Consider the following 15,516-nt stretch of genomic DNA (forward strand, 5'->3'; position numbering starts at 1 on the left):
TATAAGAGCTGCCTTCCAGATCACTAATACTGCTGGGGATAAGATCATAAGTGTAAGGCTCCTGAGTAGGGTCCTTCACTAATTGCTTTCAAGCGGCAAATGGAGTGGCAGGAAGACCTTGAAAATTTCTGGTTCCAACATTGGGGGGCCTCATTGCAAGTGACAAGACCACATAGGTTGTTGGGATTCAATTCACACTCTGAAGAGGACCCCCCATGTGTAGTACTTTTATACACTCCCGAGTCCCCAAAAGCTTATAGTGTATCAAGGGCGTCTGGGCACATGCCCAAGCTTGGGGGTGAAAATTTCAAGCACACTGGGCACTCACCCAAAGCCTGTGTGGCCAAGCCAAAAGTGTGCATGCAATGGTGAAAGGCTTTTGCTACGGAAAGCGCAGACAAACCACCCGCGCCCCTCTACCAAACTGGGTGCAAGTGAACTTAAAAAATTCCCAGGAATTCCCTTGCTTCTGCGGGGTGGTGTCTAACAGCCCTTGGAAGTAGGGAATTGCTCCTCATTGCACCTTTTTGCAGGGGCAAGATTAATAGGTCGCAGGATTTTTCAAATTTCTATAATTCCTTGCTTCATGAATAACTTTATTTGGAATAAAACTGCTTAGGTGAAATACTAGCTTCTTCCTGTCCAAACCACAGAATTTGGATGACTTCACAATGTTCCTTCTGGTCCAAAACAAAACTTTAAATATACTCAAAATGAGGATTTTGCACAGAGAGGGTCTGTGCTCACCAACTCAGCTCCCAAAGTTTGCTCTCCACCAGAATGTAGAGGGGATCATGGGAGATGTGAAAATTTGTACCCTTTTTCGCAGCATTTTCCATTGACATCTAATAAACAAGGATTGGATGTGGTAGGTGAGCTGTAGAAAAAATAAACAAACTGCGCGGGTTTGGGGAGCTAAATGATAAGCAAGACAAGAGCTGAAGGCAGCAGGCACAAGACGACAGCGAGCAAGGATGGTGTGGAAGGATCAACATTGCACATCAGACATTGAGAGAAAAAGAGAAAACAAAGAGAAAGGAAAAAGAAGGCAGAGACAGAGAAGTGAAAGACTATACCTGAAGACAGCAGGCACAAGACAACAGCGAGTGAGGATGGTGTTGAAGGATGAGGAAAGAGTCCTTCCACGCCCCCTGCCTCAGGTGAAGTAACTACAAGCTGTGATATCTGAGTGAAAGGTAGAGAACATGCATCACCAGGGAAAAAAGTGTTGCACTCTCTAGAGAGTGCCAGGCCATAATTTCTGTCTAGAAGTCTGCCAGATATGAACCATTTCCCCATGTGTAAATGAGTTGTGTGTTGGCCGTGTGTTCATACTCAACTCATACTGATCTTATCTGTATCACATCTTGTTGGATTTGGTGAATTAAACCCAAATAATGGCTTTCTCCACTTGACAGAAATTACACACACGGATTCTCCAATGACAGGTGACCTGGCCATGAATTTGAGACAAACTCCAATTGATTACTGGTTTACATGGCCATCAAGTGGAGAAACCCTCCATGTGATGACTGTTTTAGATGGCCATCAGGTGGGGGGTTTCTCCACTCCATGATCCTGTGTATTGGCCATGAAGTGCATACATCCTCCAATTGATGACCATTTATACCAGCATTTGAGTGGAGAAATCCTCAACTCAATGGTTGTTGTGTATGGACATTGAGTTACGGGATTCTCATATCAATAACTGGTGTATAACGGCCATTGATTGAAGATGGTATCCACTTGATTAAATGTTACTGGTCTGTGAGCCGCCAAGCTAAATTAAAATTACATGATATTCATCAAGGAGGGCTTTTATGATCTTGAAAAACCAGTAATTACTATCAATTGTGCTGGGGAACTCCCAGATCAATACACAGTAGATTCTGGCCATCCGGTTGGGCTTTTGCGAGCTGGATGGCCAGTATATGCTGCCTTGGGAGCTTGGGAAGGCTGCCTCGATGACCAGTATGGGCTGGTCCTTGGGATAGGGCATTCATGTGATGACCAGTAGGTACTGGTCATCGGATTTGCCTTTGGGGAGGCAGTGGATTGATTTCCACACTTTTCCACCCTATTTTACGGCCAAACGATAGGGTGGACAAAATAAAGGGGTCCCCAAGTTGGGGGAGCCCTCTCGCGATGACCAGGACATACTGGTCATCGCGCTGGCCTTTCCGAGCTTGTGAGTCAGTATAAGCTGTCCACAGAGCTCAGAAAAGCCCATGTGGATGGCCAGCTTGTGGTGGCCAATGAGAAGGTACCTCCCAGCGCAATGAACAAAACCCACTGTTCATCAAGTCCGGGGAAAAGTGTGATATTTCAACCATGTCCAACCCAATGTTTGCCCGAATATAAGGGTGGACATTACATAAGAAAATCAACCCTTCCCGGGGAAACAGGGGGATGCTAAGCCAATCTGTGTTTCCCCACGCGTCCATAGCTCACTTGTGACAACCTTCAAACCCCCAGACACAATTTTTTTAACATTTTTCCTCACATATTTGTGTCACTGCTGCTGGCCCATGGCCAATTATTTTAAGTGGTCTGGATACAGAAAGCACACAGTGAAAAAGTATTTAAATAACAGCCAGTGATAATTTAGCTCCATTTTATGAGAGAAATACACACCATGTTGTTGCACCATACACATGGAGACAAAGGGACCTGTGATAAACTAATTCTACACATAAAAGAAAATTAATGGAAAATGGTGGGGGAAAAGATGTAAGATGATCAGTCTACAAGAAAAATAGTGCTACCCATGCTGTGATTTGCGTGGGGATTTAAGAATTGACTGTTCAATTTGGAGTTCTCAGACCCGCTGTCAAATTATTTCTCCAGCTGGTTTCAGAAGCAAGGGAAAATTGGTGCACCTTTGATTATCCACTACTCTACCCCCTTTCCCTTGAGCAGCCTTCATGAGGATTCTACACTGCATTTTTCAATTAGTTGCAGTTAAATTTACAAAAGTGTACAATTTGTGGTCATGTACTAGGCACATATTCCAAAATGAACAACTATTGACACTGAAAACTCAAAAAATTATGGTTGATCCCTTGGTGAATATGGTAGGGAAATCTGAATCCGGTATTTTCACATTTCATATTACTGAGAGTTCAACTGCATGTTACACAGGTTTTTAAGGGCCCGTTTGGCCGCGCGGCAGAATCTCAATCTGAACTCGCGGTCCCCCGCAAAAGTGAGATTCTGACGAGATTCCAAATCTCGTCAAATGAGATTTTTGTGAGATTCCAAAAAACCGTTCGGCTGCCGAAATATCTGGGAAAAATCTCTGATTTGCAATCTTGCCAGCCACCAAAGAGAGATTGCACTGAGATACAGCTATTTTGCTGAATCTCAAGACCTGAAACAGAATCTCAACTCCCTTGACACTCACAAGGGACTTCAAAAACACCCACCACAATATGTACTACACCCTACAACCCCTCTCACCTCGATGGCCAACGGCTTGGTCTGGATGATCCTCAGTCAACACACCTCCCAGCCTAACTCGATTCACTGCAAGCAGGCCCTTGACAAGCACTTTGGAAAGGGCAACTATGTGTCATGTCACCACCTCCTCTTGATGGCTGATTGAACCGTCCATCGAGAGGAGGACACACCCTCTCAATGGCCGGTTGAACCGGTCATCAAGAAGATTATACACATCCTCTCAATGGCTGATTAATGCACACCCTCTCGATGGCCGGTTGAACCGGTCATCAAGAGGAATACACATCCTCTCGATGGCCGATCGGACCGGCCATCGAGAGGAATACATATCCTCTTGACGGCCGGAATTCAATCAGCCATCGAGAGGGTGTGCACTCCTCTTGATGGCCGGTTCAATCATCTATCGAGAGGTTGTGTCCTCCTCTTGATGGCCGGTTCAATCAGCCATCAAGAGGATGTGTATTCGTCTCGATGACCTGTTTGGCCGGCCATCGAGAGGGTGAGAGGGGGCCGGTGTACATGCATATCTAGTTGTGCAGCCAAACACCCTTGATCAGTAGAATTTGGATCTCAGTGTCACAGATCCAGATTCCGGGAATGTTCGGCTGCCTGGCTGTCATTGGGCGAGATCAGAATCTGCCCATGGGCACATTCTGATCTTGCGAGATTGAGATTTTGGCCCCCGCGCGGCCAAATGGGCCCTTAGATTTGACATGTTTCAATAGTTGAAGAATAGAAATCATATGTCAAACCACTTTCCTGCCAATTTGATAGGGTAATTGGCATGTCAGAAATATGCCACAACAATTCATCCGCCAGTTGGCAGATCCTCTGAATTTGCTATTTCTTACAAGTATGTTCCATAATGTGATTTTATGTGGGTTTTGAATGAAAAATTCTGCAAATCAAAACATTCCCTGGCCAGTGGCACTTTGCTAAGAATATATTAAAAATCCCTAATTACATCAACAACTGCTTTTTTCGCGCAGCACTTCCCCACTGTAGGGCCTGTGAATGCTGCGTGAAAAAAGCAGTTACCAATGCAAAGGGATTTTTAATGTAAGGCACTGTCTGGGAGGACAACAATCACGGCATAGCCAATCAATACCTCCCAGCGGCCATACCGGTTCATTGGCACAACATCAGCTCCCTTTTATATTTGATGTGCCACAACCTTTGCCCCTGGAGACCTAGACAAATGCCTTTGTGCAACGCGACCAACTTTTCCGAGCTTGGACATTTATCCAAATGCAGCTCACTACAATTCAAGCTGTCCCTATATTGTTTCCAAATGTAGGCCGTGCAAAGTAGCGGAAAAGGAATCTGTTTTTCAAAGCTCGGCCAACTTATTTCCAAACTTGCCAGTCACAACTTGCAGAACCAAGCCCCGTACGCAATGTTTCCGGAGCCGCCTCTGGTAAAAGGTATTCAAAATTTGTTGCCTGCGGGCTTTCCTCTTCCATAGCTATCAAACCCCCTTGAATTCCCACCGAGTCAGTTGAGCCGCCTCTATAACACTTGTTGGAAAGTTTTTGGCTGAGTTCTTTCCATTTCCGTCCTCCTCATATGGCCTTTGCCCCAACACCGTTCATTCCACAAAACTCGCGCCATTGCTGAGGACCAGTGCCCCCAGAAAAAAGCATGTGGTCCAGTTTTTTACAACAGTCCACTGGAAGTTGAACGGTCTAATTAACTCCCTTGAATGCCAGTACGCATTGCCGCCATCATGTCCGGTATGTGGGGCACCTCTCGAAGGTAGCACTCTCCTTAGGAGAGCCTCAACATGTCAGAGCAATGTGACCAATACATCAAAGTTGGTGATCCAACGGCTCGAATCTCGCTCACAACCTTGAGCAACTTATCCTTCAAAATACTTAATTTCTTTGGAAGGTTGTCTCTCCCTGCCCATTTAGGCCCATTTCTCTTGATCATAGCTCTGATAAGCCTCATAATTATTGGTCAGGAGAGACTGCTTCCCTGGTGAGCACCCTTTCCATTCAGGACAACCTACGCCGCTCGGCACTCGAGCTTAACAAAGTTTTCCTTTGAGAGCCCCGCAGGGTCTCTGATGCGAGGTCGCACTTTGTGCGAAGCGCTTCGCGCCGCGCTCCCCGGCAGGCGAGGGACTTGAGCTAAGTTCGCTGGGCACTTGCCACTCACGCAATTGACCAACTGGCCATGACCCTGATCAAGCCTGATCAAGCCGCCCGTCTAACTCTATCGTAATCTAGGGCCTCATCATCATCACCGACTGCTTGCGTCTTAAGATTTAATACAATCAGGGATGTCTTCCCCTACCCGTTCCTTCGTCAATCAAAATTGACAAGATGCCTGAGAAGGGCGGCGCGGGTGCAGTCGCCTCTCGAGGTTTCTATTGGAGAACGTCCGCGGCCAAAATCCGAGCAGTTGGTGCATATCTTCCCAAACAATCTAGCCCTTTAGTGGTCAGAGTTTGGTAAACGCTTTCGCCGACAACCCATAAGCCAGCTGAAAACTTAGCCGGTACAGACTCAGCTTGTACAAACCCGGTAGAAACTTGTGTAGCGTGGCAAAGAGCCTCCGTCGATGCAACAACCGGGCCAAAGCCTTTACTCCCTTTCCTACAAACCACGGTTTTTTGATATTCAAAGGATTCTAGGCTTGCAACATGTTGAAAAGAGGCGCAAGATCAAGACCTATGTAAACACTTGTATATACACAAATTGAAGCATCACATTTGATCAGTCAAATGCCAAGAAAATCAGTACTTATTCATGTATCATTCCCAATGAATCTGATGGCAATTCATTCCCCAACAATGAATAAATTCTGTTCTAGCTGTTCCAGGCTTTTGAGAAAACTTCTGATCTCTGTCAGCGACTTCTCCCCTTATTTTAACAATAGTTCAAAACTAACAGTCTTGATCTTGGCCCCAATGTTTTGTCTGAAGTCAGCAACCATCAACATCCTTCAGCACTTCCAATCAAACAATTGTGAGCTTGGCCGTCTGAAAGAACTTTGTAGCCTTTTTGAGACTTCTTGAACCTGATATCACTGCTTTTGTTGTGTTATTTGATCTAACCTTGCTCTTTGGCTGAAGGAATATAGTGTGGGAAACAAGGGCTGGTCAAGTGTGTAAGGATGGTATTTGTTTACTCTGTTTTGAACACGCTCAGAGATCACATGCTCAGAGATCAATATTATCAGCATAATTTCAATTTGTGCCTTGTGATTTGAGCTATTGTAACACCTTTGAATTCCAATCATGAAATTTAGATTCAAGTTCAAAGTTCAGAAGTTGGAGATGGTACTGGCACTACTTGATCTGGAGTTAGCAGTTAATTTGGTGAAATGATTGCAGAAATAATTTTGGGGGATGAAATATTGGCCTTCTCCAACTACTCTTACAGGCATTCAGTCTTGCACTAAGTTCTTTCTCCTAAATTTCCTCTGTATCTCTTTCTGGTGGCTGTGCCCGTCAAGTCAAGTGTTTTTTTTACCACAGGGTGCCTTTGTCCTTTTGTAATAATATTTATGGTGTTCAAAGTTGGCTTGCATAATTTTATGCATGCATAATTCATAAAATCATAAAAATAATTTGCCAAGGAAATTTTGTATTACATAATCAGACAGTCATATCCCCTGCAAAGATGATTTTATGATTTTATGATTTACGCATGCATAAAATTATGCAAACCAACTTTGAACACCATAATTATATACATTTCTTTTTCAAGAGCAACAAGGAAATTTAGACCATTATTGTCACAATGAAACACCACATAGCATTGAGTTGGTCAATGATTCTATGTATGGAGCTGAATCAAGCTGACCTTTGAAAAATTCACCCATATCCAGGTCTAAGACTCTTGGATTCTTCCCAAGTAGCTTCACACTCTTTATTTCATGAATGGAGTTGATTTTACCACAAAATGGAGGACTTTCATCAATCTGGAAATCCAGATCTGAGCCAACAGATTTCAGGTTTTGCTGAAATCTTGGTCCCCAAAGATCACCAAGATAATCCAGAGTTCCAGATTACAGATTTCCCTGCAAAATCTGAAATTCCAGATTTGTTTGAAATGGAAAGGAAGTACTTCAATGCAGATAATGCTTCACAGTGTAGAAAATTGAATTTATATGAATTCAGAGCTCACTAATACCTTAGCTTACTTCAAGTTCATGTTCTGTGGCGAAGCCGCAAGTTCCCTAGTTTGAGCATAAAGATAGGTACATTCTTTGAAAAGTTTGTGTGCAATAAAGCTCACTTCTTCAATTGTGATCATGATGAAAAAAAAAAGAAAAAAAAAACTTCAGCAGAGAGATGTTTGTGTGTTGACATTGAGTTACACATCATTTCACAAAGACATGAACTACAGTTACAATTGTATTGGGAAGAGATTGAAAATAGAGGTAAATTTAACATTGAACTCACATCAGACAACACAAAATACAAAATTACGGCCTGGCACTCTCTAGAGAGTGCAACACGTTCCCCCCTGGTGTATGTAGCACACATAGAGAAAAGAAAGATGAAAGAATCACAACTTCAATCTTAACACCCCCCCTTGTTGCATACATGGAAAGAAAGGAAAGAGAAATAAGAGAAAGAGAAAGGAGAGAAGAAAAAAAAGGAGAAAAATAGAGGGGAAAGGGAAAGAAAAATTTCAGGATGGTGTTGAGGGACACCAGGGACTGAAACTAACCTGAGCTGTCAAGACTCACAGGTTTGACTTGATGAGTAAATATGGTAGTATTTCAGTGAGGAAATTGAAAAGGAAGAGAACCGGTAGAGTCGTGGATATGATAGGCTTAGTATAAGCATAACTACATACGAGCATATGATACCCAAAATACGGGTAATCTAACATCCCCCCTTGCTGATAACTAAGGCTAAACAGTATAGAGAAAAATTTCTTTTTTCTTTTGAAATGAATGATATTGTACTGGGAATAGTGGAATATCATTGGTGTAGGCATAAAATAGGATTTTAGTGTACTAGGAAATATAAAAGGGTGACAGCAGAGATAGTGCAGCTACTCATAAATGACATTAATTTCATCTTCTTTGTGGTGGGAGTCAGAGTTGTAGTCGCCCAGTTTGACAGCCGTGGCAGCACCGGCTTTGGTTCTAGTATAGTTCTTTGGTTTTGGGCAGTTGGGGGAGCAATGGCCTTGTTTGCTGCAATTGGAGCATCCAAAACGTTTGGTATTTGCGGCAGAGGCGGAGACAAGATCACTTGCTTTGGTACCGTTCAGGCTAACTTCATGAGCCTCTAGAGTCGCGGTGGTATTTTCAAGAGACATCTCCATGGCGGTATAGACGACGGAATCCCTGATGTTGGACCAGGAGGGATCAAGTCCACCAACAAGGCGGTCAGCAATTTGTCTATCAGTTGGTAATTTGTTGACCGTTAGTAGATTGTTGGCGGCAACCCAAACACGTCCAATCCAGAGTGCGATTGGCTTGTTTGGATCATGTTGAGTGTTCCAAAATTCTTCATGCAGGTGGATCCGACGAGCTCTAGTATTCTTTTTGTATGCATTAACGATTGTTGAGAAGAGATGAGAAGCAGGCTTGACTTTTTGATAACGCTGGCCAAGAGCATCAGTCAGCGTCCATCTGATGGTGGAGCATGCTAGTTCCAAAAGTGCGTCCCAGTCGGCAGCAATGTCCTTGGGGTTGTAGCCTTTGGAGTAGTCAGCCAAGCAAGCGGAGGTGTCCGGTTTGGGGTCTTCCTTAGGTTGAGGAAGAGTGCCCTTGACTGTATCCAGTGTGTTTTGCATGCCTAGCGCAGCCTCGATGCGAGATTGCAAATGTGGAAAGACAGACTCGGTGCCATCTAACTGTTTGATTGACTGAACCAGATTTGAGACATTTTGAACTTGACAATAAGACATTTTGAGTTTGATCCCAATCAATTGGTTGAATAGGAAGCTGGACAGGATTGAGAGATATTGACGACCTAGTGAATCAAGAACTGCAAGCGGATCAAATCTGAAACTTGGAGGAGTTGAAGATAAAAATTTTGTTTGTCAAAGTATGAGTGAGACAATGGGTCTCATAACCTGTTGAGGGACACCAGGGACTGAAACTAACCTGGGCTGTCAAGACTCACAGGTTTGACTTGATGAGTAAATATGGTATTATTTCAGTGAGGAAAGGAAAAGGAAGAGAACCGGTAGAGTTGTGGATATGATAGGCTTAGTATAAGCATAACTACAGACAAGCATATGATACCCAACATACGGGTAATCTAACAGATGGGTGGGGGGAGGAGTGAAATGGAGGAGCTATTCAACAATACCAAACATGATGTGGTGATGTTCCAGAGCAACACGGGGAAGTGGCTTGGTAAGCATATCTGCTAACATCTCTTTGGTTGAGACGTGAAGGAGGGAGACGTCCCCTTCTTGGACGCATTCACGGTGTGGTGCTCCATTCCAAACCATAAGTAGACACGGGGAAGTGGCTTGGTAAGCATATCTGATAAAATCTCTTTGGTTGAGACATCCCCTTCTTGGACGCATTCACGGTGTGGTGCTCCATTCCAAACCATAAGTAGACGCAGGGAAGTGGCTTGGTAAGCATATCTGCTAAAATCTCTTTGGTTGAGACGTGAAGGAGGGAGAGGTTCCCTTCTTGGACGCATTCACAGTGTGGTGCTCCATTCCAAACCATAAGTAGTATTTTACTGTCTTTTTTTACATATATTCATCATTACACTGCCTATTACCCCATCACCCTTTCACAAATACTTCATTATTATTGCATATTCAAATTCTACGCCTCATTTCACCTGTAGTCACTCATACATAGTACCCCCTTATCTTCAATGGTTCAATAGTTATAGAGGATATAAGACTTACAGAAAACCTACAGTCTTCAATACTCATTTCATTAGTAACTTACCTGAATCATTACATTACATTCTTTTCACAGATATATTCTCACATACTGAACCCTTTACATACATTGTTCATTATGTACTATGCTTATTGTACACATTACATCATTGGATCTGTGCTTATCTCTTTCAGTAGTGCTCATCATTACAAATTGTTACTATGTTCACATCACTTTCCACATTTGTACAATCTTTTCTTCCCATAGCCAGAACTCCTCATTGTCTGTGCTCATCCTTCCTTCATATAAGAACTGTCCTTCCCCCCTCACTTGTACCCCAGCAGAGAATTATAGCAGAGATTTATGGAAGATATATGCAGAGATTACATACAGAGATTATAGTAGAAATCACTAATCACCTATTGCTCATTGATACCATTGCAGTTGCACTTGAACCCATTGCTATTGAACTACTGCCATTTTCCCCCCCTCTCTCATCACTCCTCCAACCCTCTCACCCTCAGTAGTCCGTAGTCAAGCTCATAGTACTAGCTCCTAAGATCATGCAGAAATCAGCCACACCTTTTCTTTCTTTTTCTTAGTGTTACTCTCATCCCCTCAGCATTAGTCAGGAAGGCAGCCTCATCAGCACCCTTGCATAGCTTACATTATTACTAGTGTTGCTATCCATTTCCCTTCCAAGCTCTATTCTCCCCTTTGAGTAGTTCCACAACAGATGAAATGATATTGGGCGTGAATATGCTTGGTTCTTGCGTGATGTTCCGGATTCTTTGCAAGCGCTTCTGCTCCCTCATTGTTGAAATGGAGAGGAATTGTGGTATCAGGTCAAAGGCAAAGTTCAGTTAGTAAATGACGAAGCCAGAGAGCTTCTTTAGATGAGTCAGACAGAGATTTGTATTCAGCCTCTGTGCTTGAGAGAGAGACTGTTGCCTGCTTCCTGGACTTCAAGGAGATGGCACCGTCACCAATGCCATACATGTAGGACAAATTTGAATTATATTCATTGCAATCCTTGGCCCAATCAGAATCTGAGTAGCCGGAGAAGGAGAGATCGCCACCCAGGAGAAGTTTGATGTCTTTGGTGGAAATCAGATAGTTGAGAACCCTTAAACCGGTGAACCAATGAGCAGCGGAAGGGTTGCAAAGATACTGAGAGAGACAGTTTACAGCAAAAGATATATTGGGAGTACACTGCGAGACCCAGAGTAGGGCACCAATCAGTTGTGGATAGGGACCCGGAGAATTGGGGTCATAATTAGGTTGATGGATGCTGAGGTTTTTGAAATTCGAGTCTGTTGGCGTTGGGACATGCACATTCTTTGAGTCAAGGAATTGATCACACAGTTCAGAGATGTAGTGACCTTGGTTGAGGAATACATAACAGCTGGGAACGTCCAGGGTGATCTTTAGGGATAGGAAGTGATTGAGTTCCTCATCAGCTCCAATCTTGAATTGCTTTCCAACAGATGAAATGAGAGAATAAACAAAAGCAGGTTCGCCAACAATTGCCAAGTCGTCAACGTGAGTAGTGAGAGCGCCAAGTAGTTTGTGTCCCACAATCATGAAATACAAGGTTGGGTTGTATTTTGAATTTTTCAGACCAAGATTAAGGAGTGCTTTGTGAAGCTCTAGATTCCATTGACGCAGGGACTTTTTCAGTCCATCAAGGGAGCGGTTGACCTCGCAGACCCATTCTGGTTGCTGAGTATCCTCAAAGCCCGGCGGCTGTTCCATGTAGACGGGTTTGTTGAGATGACCGTTGAGGAAGGCTGTTTTGAAGTCCACTTGACGGCCCTTCCATCCGCGGCTAGCTAGGAGAGAGAAAATTAAGCGCAGGGTTTCTAGTTGGCGAGTTGAAGAAAACACTTTGTCGTAGTTGAGACCTGGACTTGCAAATAACCCATGGCTACAAGACGGGCTTTGAGCTTATGAATAGTCTGATCCGGGCGTCTTTTGATTTTGAAGACCCACTTAGATTTGATAATCTTCCATTTTTCAGGGCAGGGAACTAGTTTCCAGGTCTGCATCCCCAGGAGCATGGCAAATTCTTTATCCGCAGCCTTAAGCCATCAATGTTTGTTGCGTGACTTTAGGAGTTGTTGCCAGGTTTTTGGGGTGTCAATTGTTGAATCGATGGCAGCACTTTTGGACCATTGTCTGTACCAATTGGGAGCCTTGCGCTCACAAGCGGAGTGGCCGCGAGGCAGAGGAGAAGGCGGATTAGGTGTGGAAGATTTTGGCGGAGGAGACAAAGGGAGGGGAGGGAGTGAAATTATCAAGATGTCAGGTAGGGAGGGATCAGGAGTGGATGGGCAAGATGGTGGATGAGATGAGACTTGAGGACAATCCGGCAGATTGGTCTGACCATTGTCAAGCTGTTTAGGTCAATCAGTCACAGATATCCACTCAATTTGAGGCAAGGAGATTTCCACAGTCATTGTCCCAGGAGAGGAGTTGAGTTTAGCTCCATAGGGAAACGATGAATTGTGAAATAGGACATTGTGTGACTTGACAACTGTCCGGTTTTCAAGTTCCCACAAACGCAATCTGTTTCCATCAGCAAGATACAAGAGGAGGAGCAAAGCACATCCTTTTTGGTCAAGCTTCTTGCGGTTTGCCTCCGGCACCTTGTACCATACAAGACACCCAAATGGGTGAAGGGATTTGGGGTCCACATCATGTTCCTGCAGAATTGAAGAGGGAGAAAGAAATCCATATGGTGTGTTGCAGGGAAAAGAGTTATACGGGAATATTGCGTGTCAAAGGGCATTGGCCCAAAAGGATTTGGGGAGCCTAGCTTGAAGAAGCAAGCATCTCACCATGTTGCTGATTGTCTGATTTGTATGCTCAGCAACCCCATTGAGTTCCGGCGAGTGAGGAGGGCCTGGCTTGTGTTTTATTCCCGCAGACAACAGGTATGAGGTGAATTCATTTGAGAGATACTCTCCACCGTTATCAGTGCGAAGAGAAAGAATCTCATGCACACCACTCTTTCCAAAGAATGCGCAGAAGAGTTTGGAACACGCGAATGAATCAATTTTTAATTTCATGGGTAAGACAGATAAAAATTTGGAACAGTCGTCAATGAAGGTAATGAAATATTTGTACCCTTCTCGAGAGACGACCTTGTAGGAACCAACATCCAAGTGGATAAGTTGGCCAGGAGCTGTGGATTGATGGAGAGCGCAAGACTGGAAACATTTTTGAGAAATTTTTGATTGAACACAGGTTGAGCATTGTTGTACGTCAATTTCATTCCTGACAGAGGGAATAATTTTATGGAGTTTGAATACTTCTTTGAGTGGTTTGAGGCCAAGATGAGAGAATCAAAAATGGTACCCAAGAAAAGTGTTGTCAACAGGTGTGGGAGTGAGGGGGGTAGAGAAGTAAGAGCTCACAGGCTCCGCCGGAAGGTAGTATAGGTTTCCCCGCCTATACCCTTGACCTGAGAGAGTGCCGGTGACCTTAGAGGAGTCAGAGCGGTAGAGGTTGCAGGATGTTTTGGTGAAGACTGCTGTTATACCCTTGTCGCACATCGCGGTGATCAAGAGAAGAGGCTCATGAAGTGAGGGGACAACAAGGGTCTTGACTTTGATGTCGCCGTCAATCGGGAGTTTCACCGAGCCTTTGTGAGTAGCTTCAACCACAGAGTGATCTGCAAGCCGTGCTGGAGTTCAATCAGGCTTGGATTTTACAATTGAGCTCACGTCGGGGGTCATTGAAAATGAGTACCTGGAGTCAAGATTAGCATCCCCAGCGGCAAAGGCGCCAGACGATGCCGATAGCACGGCGACCGCATTCCCGGCAGTAAATTTGATTTGAGACCCCAAGTAGTCAGACTCGTCATCTTCATTGCATCTGTGGGATGATTGACCAAGGGTGGAGACCAAGGTCCTGCCAGCTCGAGCTGAGGGCTTGGTAGAGGGGGGTTTCTTTTCTTGCTGACTAGCCTCCCAACAAGCTTTCTCAGCGGCTTTGTGCTCCGTAATAAGCTTGCGCGTGTTATTGCACAAGTTGAGGTGGTGGGAGTCGCTGTTGCACAGCAGACATCTGTGAGGCTTCTTGGAGGAGTTGCTGCGGGGATTTTTGGGTGCATTGGATGAGGGGGAAGGCTGTGATGAGTTTGTCTTGGTGGATGAGACGGAGATTATGTCTCCTTGAGACTCTCGACGGACAGCTTTGTTTTTCAGAGCGGAGACAATCATTTCCGTTTTAACCCTCTCCTGATTCATGAGCGCCAAGACGCAGTGAAGCCAGTCAGGTGGGATAGAACTGAGCAGAGCTGTGTTGTGTACGTCCTCCGGAGTGATCAGGGAGTCAAGTTTTTCGTACAACTTTGTCAGAGATTGGATATGTGACTGAATGTTGTCGCCTTACATCCGGGCGTTGACGAGCTTACGGATCCAGTAGACCCACCCGCCGGTCAAAGAGTCCTGGTGGGCATGAGATAGGTCTTCCCATATTTTAGAAGCGTTATCTTTGTTGGCCAGGTGACAAAGGTTAGCCTCATCCACTATCTGCACCAAGACGGCACAGACAAGGTCGGTTGCTGGTCAAAGATTAGTGGCCACTGAGGTAAGAACGTGGTTGACTTTAGCCAACTTTAGAACCCAAACAACAACTTTCTTCCAGTTTAGAAAGTTTGAGTCCAAGCCAGGTGCCTTGAGTATGGGAAGCCTCGCCATTGAAATCTTTGCAAGGCCAATGATTGAGAGTGAAGGTTGACGCTGGTGTGAGTAGGTAGATCCTCCTTGGTGTTTTTTGACATCGTTGGTTGGAAGGAGAAGAGAAAGAAATGATCCTTAAGGTGTCCACTGATGAGAACCATTCAATACGCAAATCTTTAATGTGCCTAGCATTGCTGCTGATAGTTGTGCGCTAGATGGTGCTCATAACCTGATAAGCAAGACAAGAGCTGAAGACAGCAGGCACAAGACGACGGCAAGTGAGGATGGTGTGGAAGGATCAATATTTCACATCAGACATTGAGAGAAAAAGAGAAAACAAAGAGAAAGGAAAAAGAAGGCAGAGAAAGAGAAGTGAAAGACTATACCTGAAGACAGCGGGAAAAAGAAGACGGAAAGTGAGGATGGTGTGGAAGGATGAGGAAAGAGTCCTTCCACGCCCGCTGCCTCAGGTGAACTAACTACAAGCTGTGAAATCTGAGTGAAATGTAGAGAACATGTATGTAGCACACATAGAGAAAAGAAA

This window comes from Puccinia triticina, chromosome 6A (assembly GCF_026914185.1).
Source record: "Puccinia triticina chromosome 6A, complete sequence".
In the NCBI taxonomy this organism is placed as follows: Eukaryota; Fungi; Basidiomycota; class Pucciniomycetes; order Pucciniales; family Pucciniaceae; genus Puccinia; species Puccinia triticina.